This window comes from Chenopodium quinoa, unplaced genomic scaffold, assembly GCF_001683475.1.
Source record: "Chenopodium quinoa cultivar QQ74 unplaced genomic scaffold, ASM168347v1, whole genome shotgun sequence".
NCBI classification, from domain to species: domain Eukaryota; kingdom Viridiplantae; phylum Streptophyta; class Magnoliopsida; order Caryophyllales; family Amaranthaceae; genus Chenopodium; species Chenopodium quinoa.
This window is the reverse complement of record NW_018745024.1, coordinates 1,403,169-1,426,387: the sequence shown is the minus strand read 5'-3', so window position 1 is coordinate 1,426,387 and position 23,219 is coordinate 1,403,169. Positions and strand designations below refer to the sequence as shown.

Below are 23,219 nucleotides of genomic sequence, written 5' to 3'. Positions count from 1 at the left end.
AAACAACAATAAGTCTAACAGCTGACCAATATAACTTATTATCAAACAAAATAAGTCTAATACCTAACCAATGTTCTAATACATGAGACTAATAATATTGTTATACATGACACTAATATTTTAATATCTGACAATAATATTGTAATGCATGACACTAATATTCTTATACCTGAAATAATATTCGTATTCATGACACTAATATTTTAATATCTGACAATAATATTCTAATACATGACACTAATATTCTAATACCTAACAATAATACTCTTATACATGACACTAATACTCTTATACATGACACTAATATTTTAATATCTGACAATAATATTCTAATACATGACACTAATATTCTTATACATGACACTAATATTTTAATATCTAACAATAATATTCTAATACATGACACTAATATTCTTATACATGACACTAATATTTTAATATCTGACAATAATATTCTAATACATGACACTAATATTCCTAACACCTAACCATACTAATCTATTACCAAACAAAAGATTCCTAAAACCTGACTATACTAATTTAATACCAAAAAAAATAAACCTAATACCTGACTATAATAACCTAATATCTTACATTAATAATCTAATATATGATATTATAAGTACTAATAGCTGATCGTGTAAAATAATCTAAAACCAAACCCTTATATTCCTATAGCTGACAAATATGCTCTAATATCTATAATATTATATCTAACAAAATAATATATACATGAGAGTTGAGAAAATCAATTACAAAATCAAGGAACTTAATACGGTCTCTAATTGCGCAAGAAGCCGCCCTTTTATTGAAATCCATTTCGATCTCTTAAAATAATCTTCATTATCTTCCTTAAATGAATTTTGTTGAATAACACCAAAGATATGTTCTGTTGAATAATTTCATTCATCAGTTGATGAGAATGAAAAACAGAGAACTCTTCAAATAAAGATCTTAAAAGGAAAGAAACATATAAGATGAATTCTGTTGAATAAATCAGAGATGATGATGATGAAGGTTAGAAATACGAAAACGTATTGGAGTAGTAGTACTGGTGAGACGACGACTGTTCTCACCGCCGACTGCTGGTAATTGTCATCAGCGTCATTTTGTGAGTAGAGTTAGATTTTTGGGTCTAGCGCGGGCCGGATAATAAAACGGACTCACATGAGTCTGTTCTACACAATATTTTTCGTTATGATTGTTAGTATCATGTTAGGGTTAAAGATTTGATTTTTATTGCTTAGTGACATGGTAGGGTTTGTTATTAATCTTGTTAGTATCATGCCTAGGATCTTGCTATTATTATGCTTTAACGTTGATATGATTATTTTAATTATGATTTATGATTATGATTTCATGATTATTTTAATTATTATGATTTATTATTATTATGTTGCTTGATATATATTGTTATTGCTTGATCACGCCTTTTATGCATGTTTAAAGGGAATTTATACTTGTAATCACGCTTAATAAGATAATTAATAATCTTGTTAGGGTTCATTTGATTATAATTTAAGTGATCGCCAATAATAGATTTATTTGTGCATTAATATTCAACCAACATAGATTAAACAGGTTTAGGTTTAATCTTATTGATTGCATGTTAGGTAGAAAGCGCACATGAATACGATCAGAACAAAGTAGAGGCCTATTATTAGGGCAGGTTCAATCTCTTTTAGGTTGGATTTGTACCTTCATCCCCGAACCCTTATTTGGTTCAAGACCTTATGGAGTTGACGATCTCTTGGATCGTTAAAGGGTGTAACCTTCACCCTGTGAACGGTTTACAAGTTCCTAAAACTTTTTGGCGACACTTTTGCTCTATCTTCTTCCCTTTTGGACGCCACCGTAATTTAGTGTATGATCACAGTGGGGTTCAAGCTAGGGGATTAACGCTTGAAATTATTCCCTACAGCCCTCTTATCCAATATGCATGCAAACCCATGAACACAAGGCAACCTTGTGAGCTACCAATGAAAGCAAGTGCATGATCTCTATTGCAGATCAACTGTGACAAAGTCACCATTCAGTTCAACCTCAAAAGTATCACCCCTTTATACTTGCATTATACAGTGCCTAGCAACCCCCTCCATCCTTTCAAACAACTTAGATACATATGGCATAACCCTCCCTTCCATTTTTTGCACACCCTCTCATTTGGCATTATGTCTTTTCACTAAGTATCTCCTTAACCACTCCATTTGGGTTAATATGGGTTTGTCCCTGGCTTCTCTAATACATGAATTGAATGTCTCACACAGATTTTGTAGAAGCATATTGGACTTGGAGGATGTAGAAAAAGCATGCCTTGACCAATGACATGCAAGGATGTTATCTAAATACTCATATGCATCCTCACTAAGAAACTTAATAGACTCCATTGCAATTTCAAATCGGCCTACACCAATAAATACAACAACAACAATACCATAATACATTAGCAAAATCTAATTCACAGCCCATCACGGCAATACCGCCATCACAGCCCAATGTGTAAGATATCACATTATATAAACACAGAAACAAGAATATTAAGCAACGCCACATAAGTTTGAAAGTATAGAATGCATATTAAAGTTGTGGCTCTGGCAGCACTCCAGAATAGTTCCTTGAATGCTTAGCCTGTAAAATGAAGCTTGAAATTAGCCCATATATGCCTTACACAGAACCTTTTCTCAACTAAGGGCACCATCTCTTGAAAAACTTCAAGCAGTCCCTTGTACAAATAAAAAAAATACCAAGTAAGTGATACAGTTGGTATGTGAAATAAAACAAAAAAAAAATATTAAATAAAACATACAACACCAACATAAAACTTGAACTAACCTTCTGCCTATCCGACATGTAAATGAATCCACCTCACATTGCTAAATCATCAAGGCTTTTCTTCAAGCATTCTAAGAACCAGCACCAGGTTTCCTTGTTCTCAACTTCAACAGTAGCCCAGGCAAAGGGGTATATGCAGTTGTTCCCATCCTTCCCCCACAGCCACAAAAATCTAACCTGGGTAAGCCCCCTTCAAATGACAACCATCCACCCCTATGAGAGGCCTGCAGCCTTTCAATAAACCCCTAACTAGTGGACTGAGGCACACAAACATCCTCAAGAATAAAGGAGGTTATGTCCAGTCCAATTGATCAACCACCACATTTACAACACTTCCTGGATTATACTTGAGCACTGCCTTCCCATAATCCCAAACTCTAGCATACTGCTCAAAGGTAGACCCATAAATCATAAATTTAGCCCTTACCCAGGCTAACCATGCCATATAATACCCAATCTTAATACCCAATTCACTCAAAACTCTATCCTTGAAGCTTTTTATCTTCCAACTGGGGTTGCTCCTCCACTCTTTAACATATTTCTCAGCTAAATACTCTGCACTCATATTTGCATTCATATTTCTCCTCATACACTAATGCTGCAAAAACAAATCCTGAATCTGCCACATTGAACTCTTGAACAAAGGCCTTGCAATGACCTTGTAGTTGTACCTCTTCGCTTCTTCACTAAAAGTACACTTAGGCAGCTTGCTCCTTTTAGAATCCCACTCACAATCACACCTCCTCCTACAAAAAGTGCTCACTTCCTCCTTATTATTGTGCAAATAATAGAACTCATATCTATTCTCTAAGGCATGTGTTCTTAATGCTTTCCTTAGCACAAGAATGTTTGTGAGTTTCTGATTCTTAAGTAAAACAACAGGCATTTTGAAATCAGTTTCTTCCCTAAATCATGGACTCTCATCCTCTTCTTCATCAGACCCATGTAAGCTCCTCAAATCATCCTCATCACTCTCTTCTGCCTCCAGTTCAACCTGATCACTCCCTAGATCTTTCCCTAACTCCTATAACTTCTGAGACGTCGTATCATTACCACCAGAATGTTTTGACCACTGCCAAAATCTTGTCAACAATCCCTACTATGTCACCTGTATCTTCATCCCACCCATCTTCTTCATAATCACCCTCCTCCTCCTCTCCAGGAACCCAGTTAACATCTATATCACTAATATCTTCACTTGAAGATCCTGAATCATCAGATTCTTCAGCTAAGAACAGTTTCCTTTGACACCTCCCCTTCCCCTTCCCTTGAAGCTTCACATTGTTACTAATCAACCAGCCTCTTCACTCACTTTCCTTTTCCCTTTATCAATTCCCCTCTTCCTTTCCCCATTCACAACAATTGTGGCATACTTCTCACAAACAGAACTAAACCTAGGGCTCCTTCTTATTACTACTCGCTCAGTGAGTGTAATAGTACCCTCATCCTTTTTGTCTACATAAAACATGGGGCTCCTTCTTACCACTGCAGAGATGGCCTTTTTATGGATCTGTTTGGAAGTTATGGCTTTTTTAGGAGTGTGTTTAGCAGGCTTTGATTTAGGTGGACTAATATGTTGGTTTGGTTGTGGGCTTTCTTTTGGAACTGGATCAGTTGGCCTAGCTTCTCCCTCTGATACAGTGTTGTATTGCTCAAGGTGACCATCACTATGTGCAGCCTTAATAAACCCCTTCACATCCTCTGCTGTCTCTATCTTCCTTTTCCTAGTCATCCATGTATGCCCCTTTTCTTTGTACCATATGCAATATATGTAAGGGACTTCAAACCCCTTGTCCTAAAACCCTTCCCCACATAAAAATCTTAAATGGTTACCTGATATAAATGAGACATGCCCACCCAACCTGCAATACACAAAACCAGCCTCATATACTTGATACTCACCCCCCTTTTTAATAAAAAAAAATAAAAAGAAAAAAAAAAAACAAACCCCCCAAACAGTATTATCTTTATATCTACAGTATTATCAAGTTCTTCAATTTGTGTTATCTACAAAACAACAATGATTCCACATTAATAAGCAGCATGTAACACTTACCTAATTAATATAAAACATGTAACAAATTATCCCAATTATAAACAAGGAAAAAATAAATGAAAATTTGTCAAAAATAATACAAACTTTGAGCGATCCACCAAAAATAAGTCAAACTTTTGATTATTTCTAAATAATACAAACTTTAGGGGAATCTGCTTTAAACGGGTCATTTTACCTACAACCTAAATGATCGGTAATTTTTTTAGAAAAATAAATTCATTTAACAATTAAATTTGATGAAAAATTAACTAACATTAAAACCATAATTAATTGATAATTAGGAAAAAAAAAGCCACTCAACCTCCCCACCAACATCAACTCATCCTCCCCACCACTAGCAGCTTCCCTCCCCTACTTCCAACCTCGGCGACGCCAGCCGCCCAGCCCAGCCCACCCTATCGTCTCCCTCGCCCTCCCCCAAACCACCATCACCAAACCCCCCTTCTTGAAATTCCCTTTCCTTCCCGACGAAAACCCACGAAACTCCCTTCATACCTGCAAAAATCCATGAACCCTAGCCGGTAGGATTTCACGGGTGGGCAAATGGACAATTGGGGGTTTCGTGGGTTTTCCTAGAGAGGGAGGAGGATTTCTTGGGTTTTTGTGGTGGGTGGGAGTTAGGGAAGGGAGTTGGAGAGGTGGGAATGACATAAACGGAGTCGCCGCCGTGAAGGAGGGGATTGAGGGGCCGGAAGGGTGTCACCGGATAAACGACACTAGGGAAGGGAGATGGGCAACAGGGAAAGGAATGGGTGGTTAGTGGGGAGGGGGTATTTTTTAAAAAAGGATAATTATAATAAAATTTAAATTTTGGAAAAAAAATATTAAATAAAAAAAATAAAAAATTTAAATTAAATTGTCAAAACAATTAAACAATGACACGTGTCCAATATACCTATTAATCAAGTCACTAACCGGTCATAACTTGTTTAAAGCGAATACCTCCTAAAGTTTGTATTATTTAGAAATATTCAAAAGTTTGACTTGCTTTTGGCGGATCGCTCAAAGTTTGTATTAATATTGACCATTTTTCCAACAATAATAAATCACAACATATGTTAACTTCAATGACAACAATACCCTACCACTTGCTGCTACAACCATCAGTTATTAATCAATTTCACAAAAAAATCATAAAGTAATCCAAACACAATAATCTAGTCAAAATTTCCAAAAATAACCCTAACTTTTGTACATAATTGCAAAATCGTCACCATTGTTGGACCACTATAAAAGGTTGAAGGAATCATACTTGTCCTTGTTAGAAGAATCAACTCCTTTAGTCAATGGAGGTGACAAGTGATTCTGCTTCTGCTTTGTTGGAGCCGTCACTCTACTTTTGCTTTGTTAGTCCACGCAATAGTCAAATTAAGAATCAACTTTCTTCAGCTAGGGCTTCAAATTTCTAGTTAGAGAGAAAGAATTTGTGGTTTAGATTGAAAAATGAAGTTAATAAGCTAGTTGGAGGAATTGATGATGGAGGAAGAAGGGAAAGAGAGAGACAGATAGATGACACAGTAAAATTCAAGGAGAGAGAAGGAGTTAAGGGAGGTTAGTTAATTATATATGTGGGCCCCACTAATGGTAAACCTAACAGAACACTAACAGAAGTATTGAAACCTATAACGTTAGAGTTTGGTGGGTATTAATTTTAAAAAAATAAATTAATGGGTACTGTAGACATGCACCCAAATGTGTCTCCCCAAAACCAAACCCGGGGACGAATACCTTTCACGTAATTTGATTATCGGACAAAGTGAAAGTGTGAAAAGTCTAGTGATGTGTTTTTATTAAAATATCTCTCTTTCTGTTTTGAAAATATTTCTTCTTACACTCTATTTATGAAAATAGCCAGTCCAATTTAGTTTGGTCCATGATAAGAGTCAGATAATAGTGTAGTTGGATTGGGCTCGAAAAGAGCTTTCCAACGATATATTATAAGCCCAATTCCGATGAATAAAGAGGAAGTTATAGCCTAAATTAAATTTGGCCCGAAATGAATTTTATATGTGGCCCAATGATCTAGAGGAGGGCCTATTAATTATTATTCCAAAAGTTATTAGGATTTATTTTAATCTTTTAGAATAATGTAGAAGGTTCTTTTAAATTCTAATGAGATTAGGATTGATAATTATATTTTAAGAGTTTTATTTGGAATAAAATAAGTGATTTGTCACAAACCTGATTTTAATCTGATCAACGCAGAATTAGCTGCTTAATCATATTTAGAAGAGGATTCCGCGTACAAAGCGCGTCTTATCTTTTAATTAGCGCAAAATGAAAGAGTTCCTCGCCAGAAGACAGAATGTTTGTCGCTGGGCGCTAATGTCTGTCGCCTGGCACTAATCCTGCCGCCTGGCGTTGATGTCTGCCAGTTTTATTCTGTATAGAACTTGAAGTATTTTCTATCGTTTTTGGACTATTTTTCTATAAATAGGGGTCATATCTCCACGTTTTTATTCATCAACAATCATCTCTCTTTCTCTCTCTAAAAGCTAGAAGCCTTCTATCTCTCTATTCATTTTCTAAACCTTCCGTCATACAAAATTCCCCATTCATTGGTTCCAGACACACCTAGTCAAACTCGAAGTTGTCTTCGCCCTAGACGTGAAAGGTTGATAATTTCTGAGGGTTTGGTCCCAAATCCTTATATTAATTGTTTGATTTAATATTTTCCTTGAAAATACTAACGTGTGTATTTTGTTATTAGAAAGAGATACGAGGCATCCAATTAAGTGATTTAATTACTTTATTAATCTTTTGATATAGAAATCATGCTTAGATTATTTTGTTGATTCGTAGTATCATGTTAGGATGTTTTATTGCTTCCTAGTATCATGTTTAGGGTTAACAAATATTTATGATATTATGTATGTTTATGATACTTCCTATTTCTTTTCTAAATATCATGTTAGGATAAAGATTTGATCTTTAATGTTTAGTGACATGCTAGGATTTGTTATTAATCCTATTAATATCATGCCTAGGATCTTGCTATTAATATTATGCTTTATTGTTAACATGATTATTATGATGGTTATTATTATGTTGCTTGATATATTATCTATTTTTATTGCTTGATCACACTTTTTATGCATGTTTAAAGGGAATTTGTACTTGTAATCATGCTTAATATGATAATTAATAATCTTGTTTAGGCTAATATGATTATAATTCAAGTGATCGCCAATAATAGGTTTGCTTGTGCATTATTATTCAACCAACATAGATTAAAAAGGTTTAGGGTTAATCTATTGATTGTATGTTAGTCAGAAAGCGCACATGAATACAAGAAGAAGAAAGTAGAGGCTTATTTTTAAGGAAGATTCAATCTCTTTTAGGTTGGATTTGTACCTTCATCCCCGAACATCAAGTCATGGTTTCAGACCTATTGGAGTTAACGATCTCATGGATCGTTAAGGGGTGTAACCTTCACCCTGTGAACGGTTTACAAGTTCCTAAAACTTGTTGGAGACTCTTTTACTATAGTTTCCTTCCCTTTGGACGTCACCATGCTTAAGTGTATGATCACAGTGGGGCTCAAGTATTGGATGCTTGAAATATTCCCTACAGGTACCAAATTTCAACACCTCTCATTTTTGAGGTACCAATTTCCAAATTTTCTCCAATATTAATAATTTGTTGCTATTTTTAAGAACCACCATTAATAATTTGTTGCTATATTTAGGAACCAACGTTAATAAATTGTTGCTATTTTTAGAAACAAAAATTAATAATTTGTTGTTATATGTAGGAACCAACATTAATAATTTGTTGCTACTTTTAGCAACAACCAATGGTAATCTATTGCCCAAGTTGGCAGCACATGCACTAAGAACAACAACCATCATGGAAACTATATTTAAATGGATTCAACATTGCAACAAAATTGTTTTGCAAATGGTAGCTAAAATCTCATGGCAACAAGCCTTTTAGCAAAAACAAATTTTTGTTTCCAACCCGCTACTAACTAGAGTAGGCAATAGATTTTTGGTGAATAATAGCAAATTTTAATTGTTGATATATTGACTTAATTTTGTAGTTACTTTGCTATTTTTTTTTATTTTTTAATTAAACCCATCATTTTCACAATATTATTATTAGTTGTCATTACATGCCTACTATATAATTTAAATAAACAATTATCTTAAATTCAATAAACTACCCGGGCATCGCACGGGGCACCAAACTATTTTTTTTTTAATAAACTTATGTCGTGTAACTTGATTAATCGTATAAATTTATATATCTATGAATGACTAACTTATATTTTATATCAAGTAAATAAAATGTATCATAAATAGATTCATTTTGAAGTACTCTTCAACACAAATATTATGATATAAAAAATAATATTATAGGATAGTTATTGAGAGTTATATTCTAATTATTAATTTGAATAAAATTACGAAATATAATTTAATTTATAATATTGGTATTTAATCGAAAATAAAACTATAAACCAATATTTTTATCCTTTAAAATTCGATTCAAATTATATTGAAAATAAAATTCTAAACTAACTTTTTTATCCTATAAAATTTATCTAACTCTATCCAAATTTTTTTATTAAAAAAATATATTCCAATAAGTCCTGCGTATCAAAATAAATTTTTTTATATGGCGCTTATGTGGCTAGACACTTGGCGAAAAGTTAAAACGTCAAGTGTCGCTATTTCGTGATCTGGCTAAAAGTTTAGCTTTATATATTAGTTACTAGTTTTGTGCCCGTGCGATGCCCGGGTTTTTTTTTTATTGAATTTAAAGATGTCTAATTTTAAAAATGATCATTGATACAAAATTAGTTAGTAATTGACGTGCTTTTGTGACGATTTGTTATCTAGTAGGCATATAATGACTAACAATAATGTTGGTGGAAATATTCGATTTAATTACATTAAAAAATAAAAAAAATATAGCAAAAATAAATTAAATTAAATAAATGTTTAAAACTCGTTGGGTTGACACGAATCCAAAACTTTGGGCAAGGGTTGAACATTTCTTCACTCGTAACTTGAAGTGACCCAATCTGAGATGACTCATGACCTGACCTAATTGACAGGTCTACATAGTAATAAAATTCTATTAGATTATGGACTTTTACACTTTGAACTACTCCCTTAGCTCCAAAATATATTATGATATAAAAGATATATTTATATGATAATTTTGTAGAATTATAATCTAATAATTTTTTTGAATAGAATTATAATTCAATTTCTACATTTGAAAGATTGGTATTTTATCGAAAATAAAATTCTAAACCAACAATTTTATCCTAAAGTTATATCCAAATAGATTTCTAAACTAACTTTTTTTTTTAATCTTGTGAAGTCTATTTAAATCTATCCAACGTGGCACGACACTTGGCGAAAAGTTAGAACGCCAATTGTCGCTACCTCGTGACCTGCCTAAAAATTTAACTTTATATATTAGTTATATGATATGATATTTGTAAAAAAAAAAAAAAAAAAAAAAAAAAAAAAAAAAAATTCCAATTCAAGACACAAGATTTGTCATTTTTTAAATTGGACAAGGAATCAATATCATAGATTTGCTTTATGCAATTTCCACGCGGTTTCTCAAAAGTAAGGTTCTATAAGCCATATAATTGAACTTACTAGCTTTCTAGGTCAATGGTCAATTGTAATTTGTAATCAATCGAAATTTCCTCGTGACTTCTACATTACTTTCTTTGAAGTTTAACCTAATCATCCCTCTATATAAAACCCACAAAATCTCAACTCTATCTCAACTCTCAAACAACACTGCTCTATACAAAATCCTAGTTGTCTAGTAGAGTACTACGTTAAATTTGTAAGTTGTTACAAGTTTATATGAAAGTTAGAAGAGGAAGCAAATTCCTAACTCAGTTAAGATTGGTGAGAAATTGTTAGAAATATCTACTAATGTCCCTCTTACTATGACTTGTTATAGCAAGAGGGACATTAGCACAATTTTTAACAATCTCTTTTCCAATCTTGACTAAGTTAGAATGTTAGCGCGCTTACTCCTAGCAGTTCGGAACTCGCTGTAATAATAGGTATTCCCTATCTCTATTTGTTCTTTGAAAAGTATTTAAAGTATGAAGAACAAATAGAGACGAAAAGGGTACAAATTTTTAAAAAATATTTATTGGAAGACCATTTGAAAGATGCAATACATAAGTTTTTAGTTCTTTGTTTAATAACTAATTTCATGTGTACCTTTACTTTTGTTAAAAAAATTCATCTTTAAGGTGTGAAGAAGGTTTGATAACAATCTAAAACGTCACACAGCTTAACTCGGCTCGAATGATGGACAACCCTATTGGAACAAGGGTAATGGAATCTCCACCCCCAAGATGCCATTTATGATTTACCATGGACTAAGTACTATTTTGTTCCCCTAATGATTATATTAAATCGGATTTTTTTTTGAAAAAGAAAAGTAAATGTTATAAGCTGTATATAGCTGAATATTCATCAGATTTTATCAAGAAAACCTGCCAAAATTTTATCATGAGGCTAGGTTTAGATTGGTCAATGATTAATGTTTTTGTAATTTATACAAATAGTGCCACTACTATGTAGACTGGTATAAAAAAATTGTAGACTGGTATAGTATATTAGTATCTATGATATTTTTGCTGCTGATTATGAAACACTTGACACTTCACACTTGGTTAAATTTGTAGGTTGTAATAGAGCCTTTTAAAGGTTTATATTGTTAAAGAATTAAGCATCTTAATTGGAGGTATTCTCCCAAGTGTGAGCAGCCTCAAATAATCATGTAAGTGGTGTAATTTCTCTCATCCACTCAATCTTAGGCCCCTTTTACAAGGCCTGTGTCTATTTTATCATCCAGAAATTATCATAGAATATTAGAATGAGACGAACCTCCTATTATAAAATAAAAGAAATTATCAATCTCTAGTAACTTGAATCAATGACTCGAATAATACTTGTCGGTATAAGTCATAAAAGACTCGAGGTATTAGAGCTTATGGATTCCTCATAAAGAAAAACTAAATTTTAGGGTGAGGATATACTACAGTTGCCTGCACATAAAAGGCCCTAGACTACCGATCTATTTATTTATTTATTTTTTGTTCTCCAATGATAAGTATGTAGCTAGAAATTTTATTTATATTGCAAGCAAGTCCTTACAATTAAACCATTGGAGATGCTCTTAGATTTTTTTTAAATAACAAAGAGACCAGTTATTTAGATAACAGGTCTCTTTTCTGCTGACATTGTATATGAATATTTGTTGCGGTGCTTGTTTTTTTCATTAAAGAGACTTGTTATATTTAATAACAGGTCTCTTAAGTTATCTCACTATTTTATTTTATTTTATTTTTTTTAGTGTACTCTTGTACAATAAAGTTAATTTAATGTAATAATTTTATAGTACTATTTGTTTGTAACATGTTATTTATTTGGAGTACGTACTTTCGACTTGTAAAATTGAATTTTTAAGTACTATTGTAGTATGGATTTTTATGTCCTATTTTTGGATTGAAATCATTTTGGTGAAATATATTTTTTATATATACAGATATATAATTTTTGGATTGAAACAAATGATTAGTTATTGACGGTGACTCACCAGTTCGAAAATCCTGGATCTGCTACTGATTATACCTCCTCAATAAGGTGTATTAGACTTAAGAGGCTAAAGAAAAACAACAGTACTGTACAATTTTTAATAAATCACAAGTGTGAAAAACTATATAAATGGAGAGAGTAATGAATGGAAAAAATGACCTAAAGTTTTTTTTTTTTTTTTTTTTTTTTTTTTGACAATAGCAAAGGGATAGGTCCTTTGCATTGCTGCATTAATACGTGGTCCTAAGTTAGTCAAAATTTAGAATTAAAGTTAAATAAAGTGCACCCATAAATTCAGGTAAAATCTTGACTTGAATGTTCTACGCAATGTATTTAACAATTTTACACACCATATAAACTATGCATGAGTTTTCATATCAATTATCAATGGCGCCAATTTATGTAGCGAAATTAGTGTTAATAAGTTAGCTATTTAACTATTTTGTGAGCAATAATCAACTTCTGATTGCTAGATGTTAGCTATAAATCGTTACATGATTCATACAACTAAGAATTATATCTTAAAAATACAAATATTAACTGATCAAAGTTGTGTGCTTGCAAGCGTGAAAATCAGTGTTGCAATAAATATAGTATGATTTCATGAAGTTTAAAAGTAATTAACTGGGGCATATGACAGCTTACTTAACTAGAAGCGATCAGAAAACAAATAGCCAATATAAGCTTTCTAAGGCAGAGGCCACTCCTCAGATCTGAAGTCAACAAGAGAATCGAGGCCTAGAGGTCTATTTTGAAACTCTGCCCCCAGTCCTGTCCGTCTTTCCAAGTGTGTCAGGTTATGTGTTAGGCTGGTGGTGAGTCTTTCCCAGAAGCCGCGAACACATGCTCACACAAACTCGACTTTAGCTGCATTCAGTGTCGAGCAGTAGCTGCTTGGTACTGGCAGTTTTTCCTCCAGTAGTCCTATCCGCTATGGGATGACACATCATAGCATGAAACAGGCTCAATCATTACTTGGATCGCTTTACTTTTGTGTTACATGTTCAATTATATTTTTACATAATGTTACAAGCTCCATGTTCAATGTTCAATTTTCTTTAGTTCATTGTTGCATGTTCAGGGTTGAGGATCTCAATAGTTCAAGAGCAAAAGGAGATGCAAGAAACAAGTGTTTTCTTGTATCTAAGCCTCCATTGAACTGTCAATGCCCACCTATCCACAGACTTTTTGACATTTGAGGACATACCAGACGCGACTTCAGTTCCTCCACAGCACAAGTCCATTGACTCGGAAAAATTGCAGAATTCCATGGAAGCTGCGGAAGACAAATTATCTGGCTTATCAAAACACTGAAGCTGTTGAGCTTTATCGATTGCACCAAGTAATGATAGGTCATCTTCTACTGTCGAGGGGAGACTTTCCAGGATCGCACGGCACTTTGATATCAGCCATTTCATCACGGCAATGTCATTTTCTGCAGAGAGCTGTGACCCAGAAAGTGCAAGGTAACCAATAGATTTCCGCTTGTTTGGAGAAGTTGCCCACAATCTCAACGCAGATAACAGGGCAAATGAAGGCTTCCCATCGTGTTGAATATACAGAGAATCTGCAGGCCATGAATGGCAAGCAAACATATCATGTTCCAAAGGGATGAAAACCTTGTCAATAGGATTTCCATTCAGAATAAATCCATAATGTTCAAGAAGTTCCAAGTTTGTGTACGTCCCATAGCTTAATAAAACCTGGATAAACGAGACAAAAAATTGGTAAATTCACAACAAAAGTGTAATCTTAACGTCATGACAAATATCTGAGTAGAAGCAGTCGTAGATGCAAGTATGTAACCCATGGTACCCAATTTCATCATCTTATAATCAAGCTGAATTTAAGTATATAACCAATGAGCTCCTCAAAATATACAAATTTCATTTTCACTTCCAAGCACTTAAATACCTCCAATATTAATTTTATCATTTATTTTAATTAAAATATGCCATAAGCAGAGTGCAATACCAAAGCAAGCTAAACTAAACAAAACGTCTTTTCTTCATTGTTACATAAGCCAACATAGTTAATTACAAACATACAGAAACATGAACTTCAAAGTATAATTTGTATCAAAAGGTGGTCTATTCCGAAAGGATCAACACTGACAAGAACTATTTACCTGCTCACCAATCTTGTAGTTTTTCTTGGCATATAAACAATACGAAGCTATATCTTCCTCATATCCACCATCAATTAACCTGCCAGAACAAGCGTCTATATTTTCAGTCTCTAACAGTGGGTCCTCTGTGTCATCTACATCCGGCGGAGTTCTCACTTGTAACAAAGAATCATCGAGCCAGCTCTCAGAAACTTCGGTGGAAACCAACTCCTCTCCAGGTGCAGCATAATTGAAAAGGTCGCCCACAGGACACAAGCACCCAGCACTATCCCATGGAACGTGCAATGTGCGTGATGATATCTACTCAAGAAAAGAAGATAATATGTGGTTAAAATACTATGCAGTACGCTGTGTCATGAGAGTTTATAAAGCCAGTTCTATCATTCGGATTTCAGCAAGATCCAAACAATTGAAACAAAGTAATTAAATCACTAACTAATAAGAATCTGCAGTTGGAAGACCAAGATTTAACTAGCATTAATATCTACTGAGACCCGGGCTTGTGGAAAGGCTGTTTTGAAAGCCAAGCAAAAGTAGATAAGTAACTGTGAAATTGCTAACCTGAATACAGAACAATTAAGAATTTATGGCTACACTTTTAGTGCATCAAAGATTCAGTCATTGCCTCATTGGCTCTCCCAAGAGGCTAAATCACTGAGAGCAAACATCAATTAATGAAATGACCAAAGCAAAAAGATTATCTGAGAAAGAGATGCAGGACACAATATACCCAAAACCCCACTCCAAAGCTATGTCTTTTTTTGTATCAACCTAGTTAGAACAGAAAGCCAACACTACTGAAATGAATAAACCTTTAACCGGAGTATTCTTATTAATTTAAGCCATCATATTCTTTACAAATTGGACTCCAACAACAACAATTGACTTCTTAATTTTGAATTAGCCAGACTTCGGAACAGAGATGTCCAGTTCAATGATCACAACAGGCTAAGCAAAGTCAATAAGCAGCACAAGGCCATTAGCATATCAAAAATATATACAGATGATTTTACACACATGCACTTGAGAGGAAACATTGCACATTCCATGCTTGCTTATCTTACTGTTGCAAAAGCCCAGAGCCAAGCCTTCAAGCTCACAAGCTGAGGCTTCAACTTTAGTAGTTCTAGCAATGCAACAGCTTCACTCCAATCTGACTCAGCCTTTGAAATAACCTTCTGTGCTAACCAAATAGCATCATCTACCTGCCAATATGATTTCTCCATTTAGCAAATAATTTTTAAAAAAATATTCAACAAGATAATGAATATAACTTACATAGTATAAAATTTTCAAACATTAGACAAATTATTACATCAAGATAAGGCATGACAATGAAAATATATATGGACTTTTTTTGCTAGAAACTACATATTAAATACCACTTTTAAAAACAACTACCTTTTGAAACCTTTATTTTTTTTATTTTATTAACCAAATTAACCTAAAAACCCAAAAAGTTAGGTAACACTACCCACAAGTGGTTTATGTCAAAAGAATCTATTTGTTGGACCCTTTTTTTCCTAAAATTTTTACATTCAAAAACACAAATATTCCTTTAATACCCTTATTTGAAAAATTAAACCCTAATTTATAAATCCTTATCCTCATATTTCACATACTCAAATCACCCAAATTTTATGAACCGTAATTCCCAAAATTTATAAACCCTGATTCTATCCCAAATTAATAAACTATCCCCTAATCCCCAAATTAGCAAACCGTAATTCAATCCCCTAATAACCAAATTTATAAATCCTAATCCTCAAAATTGATAAACTCTAACTCCGCTAAATGATAAAACCTAATTCCCTTGAATTATAAATCAGAATTCATCAAACTACATTGTAATAACCCTAAGCCCTTAAATTGATTTAAGCATGATTTGATTCAAGAACCCTAAACCCTAAATCACTAACTCAAAATCCCCAATTATGAAAACCCGAATTCCCTGATATAATATATATAGCCTTAGTTAATTTTTTTTACCAAGAACAAGGACTAACAGTTGCAAAAACGAGAATGAAATAAAAAAATATATATTAGACAAAAATAAGAGACGTGAGACTTTCAGATGGAATTTTTGGACGGAAATGATTAGTAGGAAGTGCTACTCAAACTTTTTGGGTTTTTGGTAGTTTTATGTTACAAAAATAAATAAATAAATAAAAAGTTTTAAGAGTAGTCACTCCAAAAGTAGTTGTAAAATGGTACTAATAGGTAGTTTCTGACAAAAGAGTAAATGCCTAAAGCAAACTAGAAATGGTGATTGTACAAAACAGAAATAAAATGAATGCTGTAAATCACTAATGTCAGAACCAAACTTGCAGTGCTTTTGTCTCGAACGGACCAAAACTTGCTAGAATGTCATAGCTTCTGGGAAGCAGCATTACATAAGGATACCAAGCAGACCTCCTTCCTTTGTTAACTTCGGCTAATAGACACACAGTAAGAACCTACAAACATCAACAGTAAATACTTTAATGACAATGAAAAAAAAAAGGAACACACAAGCAAAAAAGCTTAGTAATTTTAAGAAACTGTCTGTCTGGTTCAGATCATTTTTTTGATACTGCTTTGTCTGCATACATGTTCTGCTTTATAACTCTACCTAAACAAAGACTCAGTTCTGGGGAACACTGTTTAAAAATTGGGGCTCATACCAGCACTTTTTGCAGGTATTAGATATTTATCTATGCACATAGAGATCTAACCAGAAACTGAGATTTTCTATAACCAATAAACTACATAGAATCCTATGAAAATTTGAGACAATGAATCAAAACTTACGTTATGCAAGATAAAAACATCTGATATTTGATAAATATTATCGTAATAGAGAGGTTTGGGTGATACCCAAAATAATTCTTCACTAAGTTATTACCACTCCACAACTTATTATTCTCATTGCAAATAAGGATTTGAGCTTATCATTTATTTTTAAAATTGCAAAGTAAGGATTAGAGCCTACCGTCTATATTAATTATTTTATACAGTAAAAAAGGTGAAACGAACCGGAGATAGAGGGGGAACAAGAGTGCTGTAATGTCTTTGTATGCACCTAAAATCTAACATGAGAGCATGGCCTAAAAGCCACAACAAAATACTAGTAAAAAAACTATCATGGTTGTTACATATACACCATTGTCATCAGCTAGAGAAGTTCACATTAGCAATCAACATCCATAGAATAATGAGAAAGCTCATCATGGATCATGGAATATGAATGCCAGGAAATAAATTCATTATGACCAAGTGGAGAGGAAGAGCACATACTCTCTTCAACTCCTTAAAAGAAATTGCCAATAATAGCACTAGCATGCCAAAACAACAGAACATATTGTGGTCAAAAGGTGAAAGTATAATAACCTACAACATAGCATAACACTAGAAAACACAAACCATGTACAGAAAAGAATTGTTAGTTTAAAATTTAAATGGCTCAGAAGAGTTTAATAAATCCTGAAACTGCAAATGAACATCTAACTCCCCCTAGCCAGATTGTTGCTCGTCCTAAAAAAAACAGTGAAAAGGACTCTTATTCACTCAAGTCACAAATCAGTTTGACAAAAGTTAAACTCAAGAAGTCAAGATCAAATCCAAACAAATACATAACAATATTGACCAATCAACTCCTTCTAACCACTAATGACCAGCACTCGAGCATAGACAAGTAATCAACTATAGTATAGCTCGCATGGGTGACTCTCAAATCTTATTTTGCCAAGTATGTACTCATACCTTGTCCACACAACCAAAGTCCAATAATAATAATAATCCTTTTCAGCTTATTCATATCGCCCAACTTATGATGAAGTCAACTTGAAATGCAACACATACACTCTAACCTAGCCGGAAGATCCACTTAACCACAATGCATGCACGAAGTTTGGAATACGATTCTCTTTACCTTTAAAATACACCTCCCTAGGAGTGTAAAGGGGTTGAACATATATGCAAACTAAAGGTCTTTTCATCCACTTCTTAATGGTACATGCTTAACTAAATAAACATGTACTTTACTAATCTAATATATCAACTCTATTTGATACATTCTATTTATCAAAAGAAACCCTAAAGTGCAAACCATTATTTAATGACCTAGGTCCTTCAATTTTCCATGAAATTTAACACTCACATCAACTAAACTTGTTGACCTCGATTAGTTTTGGTGATGACAACCAAACTTAATTTAATAAAGGTTTAGGAAGCAAACAGACTAAGCATCAATCTCGAAAACTTCTTCAAAGGCAATTTCTTCAAGGCTTAGTAGAAAAGTGTCTGGGTAATTTTCTGCCTATGGGCTTCAGTCACCGTAACAGAGCCTTGGAGTGACACCTGTTAAGTGCTCATATGATTACGTTTTACCCATCACAATCTGCATCATGTTAACCAAAGACAGCATCTTCGTTTTGAAACCATGAGTGTCTGCTCTTCCAAAAGAACCAAACCCAAGTGTTCCCAAAGAAGATGGAACTTTAAAAGGAGTACCACTGCCAAGAGAACCAAATGTCAGTGTGTTCCCAAGAGGAACTTGAGATAGTACATTTTGTCATTCACTCTTTAGTTCTTCCTTTTCAATCTCTTCCATCGTAGTTTCATCAAGTGACAGCTCTCCCTAGTCCTCACTGACATCAACAAACAAAGGAGGCTTAATTACTTTGGGTGTGAGCATAGCCACCCTCATGCTACTCCTCAGGCTTAATCACTTTGGGTTTCCCAACCACTCTCTTCGTCTGTTCTTTTCTAACCCCCTGTTTTTCATTGATTTTCTTGTTCTCACTCTCATCCTCTTCACTCTCTACTTCGGAATTCTTTTTCTCTTCAATAATTTTTCCAATTTCATTCAAAATAAAGTTAGTCTTCCCATCATTCACCATAAGACTAAGATTGGACATGGTTATTGTTAGCAAGATGTGCTGGGCTTTCATGCCAAGAGAATGTATCCATAAGAAATCATATAATTGTATAATGTATCAAATCGAGTTGATAAATTGGATTCGTAAATTGTTATTTATTTAAGCATTTACTATTAAGAATTGGATGAAAACACTCTAGTTTGCATATACGTTCAACCCCTTTACACTCCTACGGAGGTGTATTTCGATTAAGGGTAAAGAGAACTATATTCCAAACTTCCTCTTTGATTTCTGAATTGTAATTCGGGTATAGTTGCCCTGTATAGTTTTTCTTCGAGGCACAAGAAGTTTCCACGCAAAAATCTCCTTACATCTCTTTATTTCGTTCCTTTAATTTCTACTACTGAACTAAATTTCCGCAAACTTTTGTAACACTAGTTCCTACACAATTCAACCCTCAACCCCCTCATGTGTATATATAGACTAACAAAATAAAGAAGCGGAAAAGCGAACCTGAGTAGAGGAAAGAGACGGATAGCATTTGATAGCATGAGCAAGTCTATGATCTTTCTCAACTACACTCTCACTTGTCATCAATGCTGATTTAGGTGCTCTAAAATCAACTCCCCCTTCCTAAGATTTCGAACAGCAGCTAAACCCCTCCTACAATTCAAAATTCAAATAATTAAACAAAAAATTCAAATACCCATCTCCAAAATTGTGGGAAGAAAGAAGGGTATGAAGAAGATGAAGAAGTACCCTCCAGCTTCAGGGAAATCAGCAATGGTGAGAGAATGACCCAAACACGAAGAAGAAGTAGAGTGATGGGGTGCATCTGAAATACCAAGTTGTGCTGCCCATTTAAGAAAGCTTGTTAAATTTGATTGATGCTGTTCTTCCATGGCGCTGTGTTGGTGTATTTGCTCGGCAGTGGTGCGGTGATTCGGTAGAGAAGGCGACGGCATGGTAGAGTTGTACGAGTATCTATAAATGTTTTGGTGAGCAAATTTGCATTTGTGTATTAGACTATTAGCCCATCACATGTTTGTGTGTGTTTATGGGGCTCGTTACTTGGGCTTTGCCCCTCATTTGCAAACCAAAATTTGGTTTGAGTAATTATATACTCCGAAAACGAGTTGAAATTTTGTTAATCTTATTCGAAAACGTCCATTCGGATATCAATTTTTGGATTTTTAACGGATTTTAAATACGAATAATAGATATGTAGATACGCCTACCTCGGTGTAATAGCCGCTAAGTAGTCTTTTTACCACTTTATCAACAAAAATTTTTGTATACATCCGGTTTACACTAATATTAGTGTACATCGAGCAGTATAAGGGTAACTTTTAGCTAATTTTAGGGTAACTTTTTGTCTTTTTTGGGTAACTTTAAACATAATACAATTTTTATATAAATAGACAACAAGAAAAGTTTTATAAAGGTAATTTAATTACATTCAATCACTAATAATTGATTTTTAGTCATTTAAAATGTGATTCTTTACTAATAAAGTGTAGATAATTTTTATTTGAATTGGGTTACTTTTATGCATATTGAGGTAACTTTTATTCATTTCAAAGGTAACTTTTAATCACTTTTAGCTATCTTTGTAATGGATGTACAATAATTATTGTACACCGGATTTTTTTAAAAGTTAACTAATAGCGGTAAACGGCTCCTATAAACTAAAGAAATGTTTGGTTTTTTTTAATTTTTTTCAATTTGAGACTTTTCCTTCCTTTTCATTCTCTCTTTTCTTTGCATTTTCGCTGACAAGAAGTTCCAAAAAAAAATACTTGTATAAACTACTACTTTTAGAAAGCAACTAGTGTGTGGCCCGAGCGATGCCCCGGGTTGTTAGTTTGTACTTGTTTAATTTGCTAATCAAATTCGACTGTTTAGATAGTAAGACTTGTTGGTTTCAAGTTTAAATCTTTTTTACTAAAACATTTTTTTAGTTATCAAAGACAATCATTACATAATGGAAAGGAAATTTTGAATTTTGGTACCTCGAAAATAGACCTAATTGAATTTTCGTACCCGTTTAAAACTTTTTTTTTTTACTTTGGTACCATCAAAGTATAAGTTATAAGTTTTGGTACTTCCGTTACATTTTCCGTTAGTGGGGCCCATTATCTAATTATTTAAAAATTTAATTTATTAAAAAAAAACTTAAAAAAAAAAAAAAAAAAAATCAACCACCCACTACCACCCCTCCCCTCTCCCTCTCACTCTCAGCCACCCTTCCCCCTCCCTGTGCCGACTGCCAGTGCCCAAACATTCCCCCGACGTCGGCGAGCCCACCTCCTCCCTTTCCCTCCGATCTCAGCCGCAACAGCCCACCTCCTCCCTTCCCTCCTCCGATCTCAGCCGCAACAACCCTCCAAACAACCACCGCGACGCTAAACACAACCCCCTCCGCTGTTCGCCGACCCCCTCCCTCCCTGAAACAACCATCCTCCCCTTTTCGCGCGGCCCCCGAAACCCTAAAACCCACTTGAAGCAACCCGTAAAAATGATGTGTCCAATTTATATAGTATTTTACCCTCGTCCCTTGGCCATAATTAGTAGTGTTTTTGGCTCTTTAGAGCTACTTTTATTACTAATTGATGTTTTCTAGTGTTTTCGTAGATTTGGTTTACTTTTGTAGGGATTTGCACTTTTGGAGCATTAGCAACTACGAGCATTGGAGAAGCACGACCAGTTTCTATAGCCCAGGATCGATTAGAGCCATCGAGCTGGTGATTAAGGGCTCGGTGTGTGATACCGGGGCATTTGGACCGAGTATTCAAGACCCGAAGAGGAAATCCGGATTGGCCCGAAGAATTGGAGCCCAATCGGAGTCCAAAGAGTCGCCCGAAGGCGCGCCCGGCCGGGGGGAAGTAAAGTCGGCGCTTTAACTCGCGCCCGGCCGGGCGCGAGAAACATACCTGATGAACAAAAAGGCGGGCCCAATCGGGCGCGAGTCAGCTTTAGGAGACGATTAGCGTCGTTTAAGTTTGTTTTAGTTTAGGATTGTTGCTTAATATAAATACTTCTCCATTAAGCGAGTTTAGTACTTCTTTTACTTTTTCTTAATCCTTCTCTTTTAGACTTTCTCTCTCTACTTAGAATATTTTCTCTCTCTAGAATTCTCTCAACCTTGTTCTTAATTCAACTCCTTAATTCAGATTATTTTTGGTAACGATTTCTTCTCTATTCATTTCAGTTATTTTCTTTAATTCTTTCATCACGTCTTATTTTATTGTTTTGATTAGTTTAGATTTAATTATGCGTGAGTAGTTTTATTTCTAGGGTTTGTGGGGATCCATAAATAATATGAAGGGGTAATTTTTTGTTGTTGATTATCAATGCTAGATTATTTCATACTGATTGATTTAATGCTCTGTGACTAGATTAGACCTGATCTTTTATGCATGAGTTTGACAATATTGATTTGAGATTCGAGAGATGAGAATTGATGTTTACGTCTAGTTTCAATAGGCAGGTTAATTTATAAATGGTTAAGTCGAGATTCGAGAGATAAGATTTAATATCGGTAAATTAATTGTGTGATTGTAATACGTAGCGAAAGCCCTTTATGATCTGATTAATTTAAGCATTGATGATTGATTATTATGTTTTACCCTAGAATATTATTTATTTGTGAACCTATGTCCTAGGTTTTTTATTCATTGTTTTCTCCTTACTCTACATCTTCGTAGTTTTGTTTCCTTTAATTATAATATATTAGTTACTCTATAATTTAGATT

The 23,219-nt window shown here is 34.0% G+C and overlaps 1 pseudogene; it reads right to left on the bottom strand.

Moving 5' to 3' along the window:
- Nucleotides 1-13,030: 13,030 nt before the first annotated feature.
- Nucleotides 13,031-20,532, bottom strand: LOC110708257 (annotated as a pseudogene).
- Between the last annotated feature and the right edge of the window lie 2,687 nt (nucleotides 20,533-23,219).